This window comes from Zingiber officinale, chromosome 8B, assembly GCF_018446385.1.
Source record: "Zingiber officinale cultivar Zhangliang chromosome 8B, Zo_v1.1, whole genome shotgun sequence".
NCBI lineage: Eukaryota > Viridiplantae > Streptophyta > Magnoliopsida > Zingiberales > Zingiberaceae > Zingiber > Zingiber officinale.
In genome coordinates, this window is record NC_056001.1 from 50,042,099 (window position 1) to 50,048,991 (window position 6,893).

Genomic DNA, 6,893 nt, shown 5'->3' on the forward strand with positions numbered 1-6,893 from the left:
TTCTTTTGTTAGCCTGCACTGGATTGTGTTGAGGGTCTTGAAGTCAATTTGTGCTTTTTCTTCATTTCCGGATTCCAATTTTCTGGGTCTATTGGAATTTCATCGCTATCCATTGGTGCTGATCCGGTGATAAGGATGGGGGACCCCCTTTTTTGAAGGAAGTCAAAGCCACGTGGCGACCCAAAGCCACGTGGCGACCCAAAGCCAAGAGGCCGATTGGGAAAGAAGTGTTGATCGGCCTAGAGGAATATAAGCAGAGGCATAGAACCCGACAAGGAGTTGGGTTTCCGACGCTCAGGGTGAAGAAGCTCGCCTGGCCGAGCGGACGGTCCGCTCAGCATAGGCATAAAGCAGCAACTGACAAGTGCAGCCGAGCACACGAGCGAGACTCTCCCGAGCAGATTCGTACTTAGGGCCGGTCGGACGTAACGGTACGGTCGAACGGCTGGACCCTCGCCCTGAACAGAAGACAAGAACAAAGAAACATCCTCTGACAGTAGGCATATTCGGAGGACAAGCCATGTACGGAATCTTAGATCGGAATGTTCTAATGTCCCATCATGGAGGTGCTTGGACTGTAGCAGTATGGCGTCAGGCATGCTCTTCTGACAAGTCCACGCTGGGGTATGGGCTGAGGACACGTATTCGTCTCGATATATGTGCATGAGCTCCTTCCCAGCCCTATATAAGGAGTCTTGCACTTCATCGGAGGTACGCACTCTCGCATATTCGGAGCCACTTTCTAGTCCTCATCTTGCCTGACTTAAGCGTCGGAGGGTCATCGCCGGGGACCCCTCCCCGACCCAACTTCTTTGCAGGTTCGCCGGAGCTCCAGCCGGTCAGTCAAAGAGTGGCATCATCGGTTTGGAGAGCACCACGTCCCCAGCGTCCATCGACTTATCATTCGGACAGGATCAGGTGCTTTGTACCCTTTGGTGACGCTGAACCACTGACCGAAGTCCGTTTTCAGGTATACCTCCATCCGCTTCTTCCAGTACGGGAAGTTATCACCGTTGAAGAGGGGAGGATGGATGGTGCTGTATTTTTTGTTTTGGGTCATTTCACAGCTATAGATAGAAAATTAAAAGAGGTGCCAAGACTTGGTCTTGGATTAGCAGAGTTTGAGATAAAGAAATATAAAAGAACTTGAGAGGTGTTGCACCAACTTTAAGTTAAAATCAAATGAAAAAATTATCTGAATAGGTAAAGTTTTACCAATTCAAATAGAATGCGAAAAACAACAAAAAAATGATTCCCCCGGTTTGATTGATGGTTGCACCAATTCAGAGCAGAACTTGGCTCTGATACCACTTGTTGAATCGAAATGCACATGAGAGGGGAGGTGAATCAAGTGTCTTAAAAACTTTTCAAAAATTAAGTACACAGCGGAAAATTAAAGCGGAATGAGAACACAAGAAAACACAGGAGTTTTTACTTGGTTCGGAGCCTTCAGCGACTCCTACTCCAAGACTCAAGTCCCGTGGACCTATGGATGGGTAATCCACAAAATCCTCTTCCGGTACCTCCGGAAGAAGGAATCGAGTACAAAGAAGATCAGTGAAGTGCAACAGACCGCACTTCCCATTGTAGAATTTAAGTACAATAAAAATGTTACTGACACTTAGGATCAAAGTGGCTTGTTCGTGTATCGATGTCAGTCTGTCGGCCATGATCAGAAGTCCTTGGAACAGTCGTAGGGTGCAGCAGCTTCTCAGCAAATTCGTAGCAGGAGCCCGGAGAAGTTAGAACCTCAAATGGACGCGTAGTAGCTTGTATAAGTGTTGTGTCTTGAAGCTTCCTCGAGACTGGCTTATATAGGGCATTGAAGGCGCCTTCCATAGCCATTGAAGGTGCCTCCAACTTGAGAAAGTTGATCTCAAACAGCACGACCTCTATCCGGGATTTCATCCAAAATTTATCTTGTAGAAGGCGTCTTCTATGAACAGTACGAAGGCGTCTTCCATTAAGCTTGAAGGCACCTTCAGATATTATTCATCCAAAGGTAATTTTTGCTCCTTTGTCCTACCAAACAACGTTAGTCCAATAACCCAAAGTGATAACCTACAAGACAAATATTAGCACAATAATAATGAGCAATATTAATTAGTTTCTATCCTCCCATGATCAAGAATTAGTCAAGGTCGCAGATTAGTGATCCAAAATAGACCTAACTTGGACTAACACCTACTATCCCCTTAAATGAGATGCGTCCTCACAAGATCACTCTTCTCTAGTGACTTACCTTAACTTACCAACTTGTCAGGCATCTGGTTAACCCGTTGACTTGTCTAGACTTTATGTCAACTATCCGATCGGCCCGTTGACCTAACTGGACTTCTCGTCAGATATCCGATCAGTCTGTCGACCTATCTAGACTTCGTACTGCACACTTAATCATGTGGTTAGATCACAATAGAACATAACTTAACTTACTTACCATTCATTAAAACCTGAGTTAGATAAACTACATAGGGGGTTAGGATTAAAACTACAAAATAATAGAAAAACATAAACAAAAACAAGAAAGAAATAAGGGTTGCTTCCCAAGAATCCCTTGGTTACGATCATAAACTCAACCCCTTATTAAATTCATTTAAATCTCACCCTTGGAGGAGTCAGATATTTTAGAACCCTCTTGCTAAGGGTTCTTGCACTTGCATTTGTCTTGAACCTTGCTCATGGAGGAGCAAGGTACTTGCTTGATCCAGGTCTCAGGTTATCCTTAAATATGCTCATATTCACACGGTTCCCATGAAATTGTCTATATGATTGCTGTGAAAAATATGCCCTATCATAAACATACTCAAGAAAATATTGGCCAGTAGCTTCAGATATATCAAATAAAATTTTACCTACATCAATCATCAAAGTGAGTAAATCATCAAGCATGATTTCATGTGTGGTTAGGTTAGGTTCTAGCTCTGGTGGGTGAGTGACTAATAGAGGTGATTCTTAGGGCCTGATCTCTACTACACAAGTTTCTACACATTGATCATCAAAAATTTCTAATCGTGCAACATCGATAGTGTCCAGTGATTATGCGACCGAAAGAAGTGATTCTGGGACATTGCTTCCACGGTATAAGTCCCTACACTTCCATCCACAACATCATCATAGGCATGATAAAATATATCAAGATTAACATCAACAATAGGAGTAACAGCAATATCGGTAGACACAACTAAATCTTTTTCTTCAAGTGCTATCTTCATGGCTTCATTTGCTTTGTTTTGATTTGCAATATTTTCAAACTTGATATATTTGTAAGTTGTGAGACCTACTACAATTATCAGTTGTATGTCATGTTATTTAACACACCCACAATATTTTCATACTTAAACTTTGAATCATCCATTCATCCATAATCTAATGTATTTGAAATTGTTTTGTTCATAATTTATTGTCGATGGAATTTCTCATTCACTTCGGATTCAACTGCTATAAATTTCTCCATCATCTTCTCCAAATTAGACTTTTGTGGCTGTTGTGGCCTTTGAGAGTAATCAAGTAGGATTCTCTATTTTTGTCCGTACACTCCATGTGCAGGATAAAAAACCATCAGGCAATCATCTGTATCATGCCAATCTACACCACAAAACTAACAATAGAGACTAGAAAATTTCACAGCATTAAATTGATTAAACCATTGATTATGAGTATTCATTTTGCTTTATCAGAGAAAGACAAGGAAATGTCATAAAAGAGAACAAAGAAAATAAATATAATTAACCACAATGTTATCCAACTAATATTAATTGGTATAGTCCCTGATAACAGTGCCAAAAATTTGATATAATGTCAAATCTGCAAGTGCACAGAAATATTATCAAGTAATAAAAGATATCGATCCCACGAGAACTGTGAATCAAGTACCAATCAAATTGGCAAAATAATTTATCTAGATGATCACGGGTGTAAGTGGTCACAATAACAAGTGAGAAAGAGAGAAGGGGAGTTGAGAGAGAAGGGGAGTTGAGAGAGAGAGAGAGAGAGTGAGAGAGCTAAACACGAGAGAATTGAGGGAGAGGCGGAGAAGAGAGTCGAGTTAAAGGAGTGAGTGAAGGGTGAAGTGATTCCAGGACTTCGATTTCACCCAATTAATCGTAAACAACTAATCTATGTTTGATTTCTTATTCTCAATGGGTATTTATGTAGGTAGATCATCCTATGGTATCCGTTGTAAACTTTTGTTTCTACAATGGCGTATCAACTCTAATCATTGTCTACAACGAATTAGGTTTGATCCATTAAACTCTGTGATGGCCTAAGGCTCCTCATGATAAATCAGGTTGTACTTTCATATTCGACTCTCCGTGTCTTAGTTTTATACAAGTCAGAGGATCGAGTTTTCCTTTCGATTCATTCCCAAATCCTCGTGGGATACGAATCTCATATTTTTGGTATCAAGATCGTGTTAACATAGTATATCCGGACCATAAACACACATTTCATCAAATAAGAAACATACAAACATATGGATTAGCCATAATAATGTTCACATAATAAAAAGGATTACTCCCTACATCCTAGAATCGCAAGAACTACTCCATTACAGGGAAATTACAATCCAAAGAAAATGAAAGCATTCATATAGATGAAAATGATGAATAGAAATAGAGAGATGCTTAGGGAGAAAATTCCTATGTCTTCGAATGTAGTTCCTTAAGCCAAAGGTGGATGAAGCGTCGAAGTCGATGAAGGTGGCGTCCCTAGAGTTTCCCTAAGAGGGGAAAAACTCACTCCCCTTGAGGGGGATGAAGTCCTTGGTCCAAGCCCCCATTATACAATGGAATGAATAAGCTTTTATAGCTGTTGGAGTAGGGTCATGTCGCTAGGCACGACTGCCCATGGCGAGGCTCGTTGCACTCAGATCTCATGGTCACGGCCGCCTATGGCGCGGGCCACAGCTGCCCTTGGCGCGGGCCATGACTGCTTGTGGAGTGGCGACCAAACTTGCCACGACTCGTGGCGTGGTGGTCGAACTTGCCATGGCTTGTGACGTGGCAGTCGAACCTGCCACGACCCATGGTGTGACGTCCAAACTTGCCACGACCCATGATGTGGCAACCGAACCTCCCACAACTTGTGGCGCGGGCCACAGAAAAGCCGCAGCAGGGAGGCAGAGCCTGCCATAGGTCGTGGGTCGTGGCGTTGGCCACGACCACCCACGTGGTGCGGTAGCTAAGCCTGCCATAGGCCGTGACGCTGGCCACGACCACCAGTGGCAGGGCAAGGCTCTTTGCCTTAATTTTTTTGCTCCCCGTTTCACTCCGATTCACGTCCCTGACAATCAAAACAAGTAAAGAGCAGTTCTCCAAATTAAAAGTAATAAAAAGAAGCATACAAAGATGAAAATATGAAATATATGTATATAAAATGACACAGCATGTGTGTCAAATTATGATAAAAACTTATACGAAATGCACATATCAATAAACTTTTCAAGAACTAAAACAAATTAACTAAATTAACTTTTCAAAAACTAATTGACTTTTAAAAATTAAAAAAAACACTGGAAAATATGGTAAAAAATTATTTCGAGTTGGGGTATAGATACATGTCCAACTTGTCTAAACATTGTAAAAGTACCTAATTAGAGACTCTTTTGCTAAGGATATCTTTTTGACTGAACCTCTAATTTCTCGAAATGCTTAGTTTAATAATATTGAACTGGACTATGAGTTATATCGCTTCCTACTTTGTTATTATAATATAGTTGAATTGGTTTTTCTAAAAATAGCTAAGGTCTTTAAAAAAAAATTTCGCCCACAATGTTTCACACTTCTAAGGTCATCCTTCTATACTCATTTCTATAAAAGGTCAACCTCGGATATCTCACACGGTTGGTTCCTAGTCAACCGTAGAAAGATAAACTAGAAAATTAAGCAGGCCACTACATGCAAAGATATTTCTATACTTCTATACTCAGCTTCTACACTACATCGTGCAACACCATTTTATTTCTTAGTTCTACATATAACTAAGTTTTCACCAACAAAAGGTAAGGTATCCTCATAGACGTATCCATGCTTAGCCTGTCCTAGGCTATAGCCATCCCAAATTCATTTCCTAATCAGATTATAACTAGACTTTTACACCCTCATTACTATCAACAAAAAAACACACACACACAGTCAATCTAATCATTACTCGATCATCAATTACACCAATAATTTCCAATTCCTTTACAATGATAATTTGAAATCCTAATCAAATATGAATTTTATTCCAATCTTATTTCCAATTATTCCTACCTCACAATTCTATAAATAACACTGCAATCTTAATTTGTTAGTTATATTCTTCATTAATTAAACCATAGAGCCACTCTACGTATAAAGCGCAAGTCTTCTAGTGGAACTTCCTTATCTTAGTCCAATTTTAGATCCTAAAAAATCATTCGACATTAGTATATTTGCACACTTGCAATAAAATTTTATCATGCAGATTTCCCAATTCAAGATATCATTGCTTTAGAATATAAATTAATACATTATAAACATCATGATGCAAAATTTGAAGGCTTCTAATGTTTATATTATATTGACTTATTTTGAGATTACTTATTTATACTGAGCGAGCTTTTCCGAAACATGTGAAGATGACACTACTATATAATAAAATAAACAATATTTTTTTAAAATACCTTTTAATACGATTGAACGAGATTTAATTTAAAATATAAATATGTTTTATTATAAATAAATTTTATGTTTTAAAATCTCGTAAAACACAAATGTATTGAACAATATAATATAATGATTTTTTTTTTTTGTTATGAGTGTGCAGAACATCCTAAAGTAATCCAAACAATCTAAGTGCCTAAATATATGCAAGACAAAGTCAGATAGTACAATAAATAAATATATATATATATATATATATATATTATA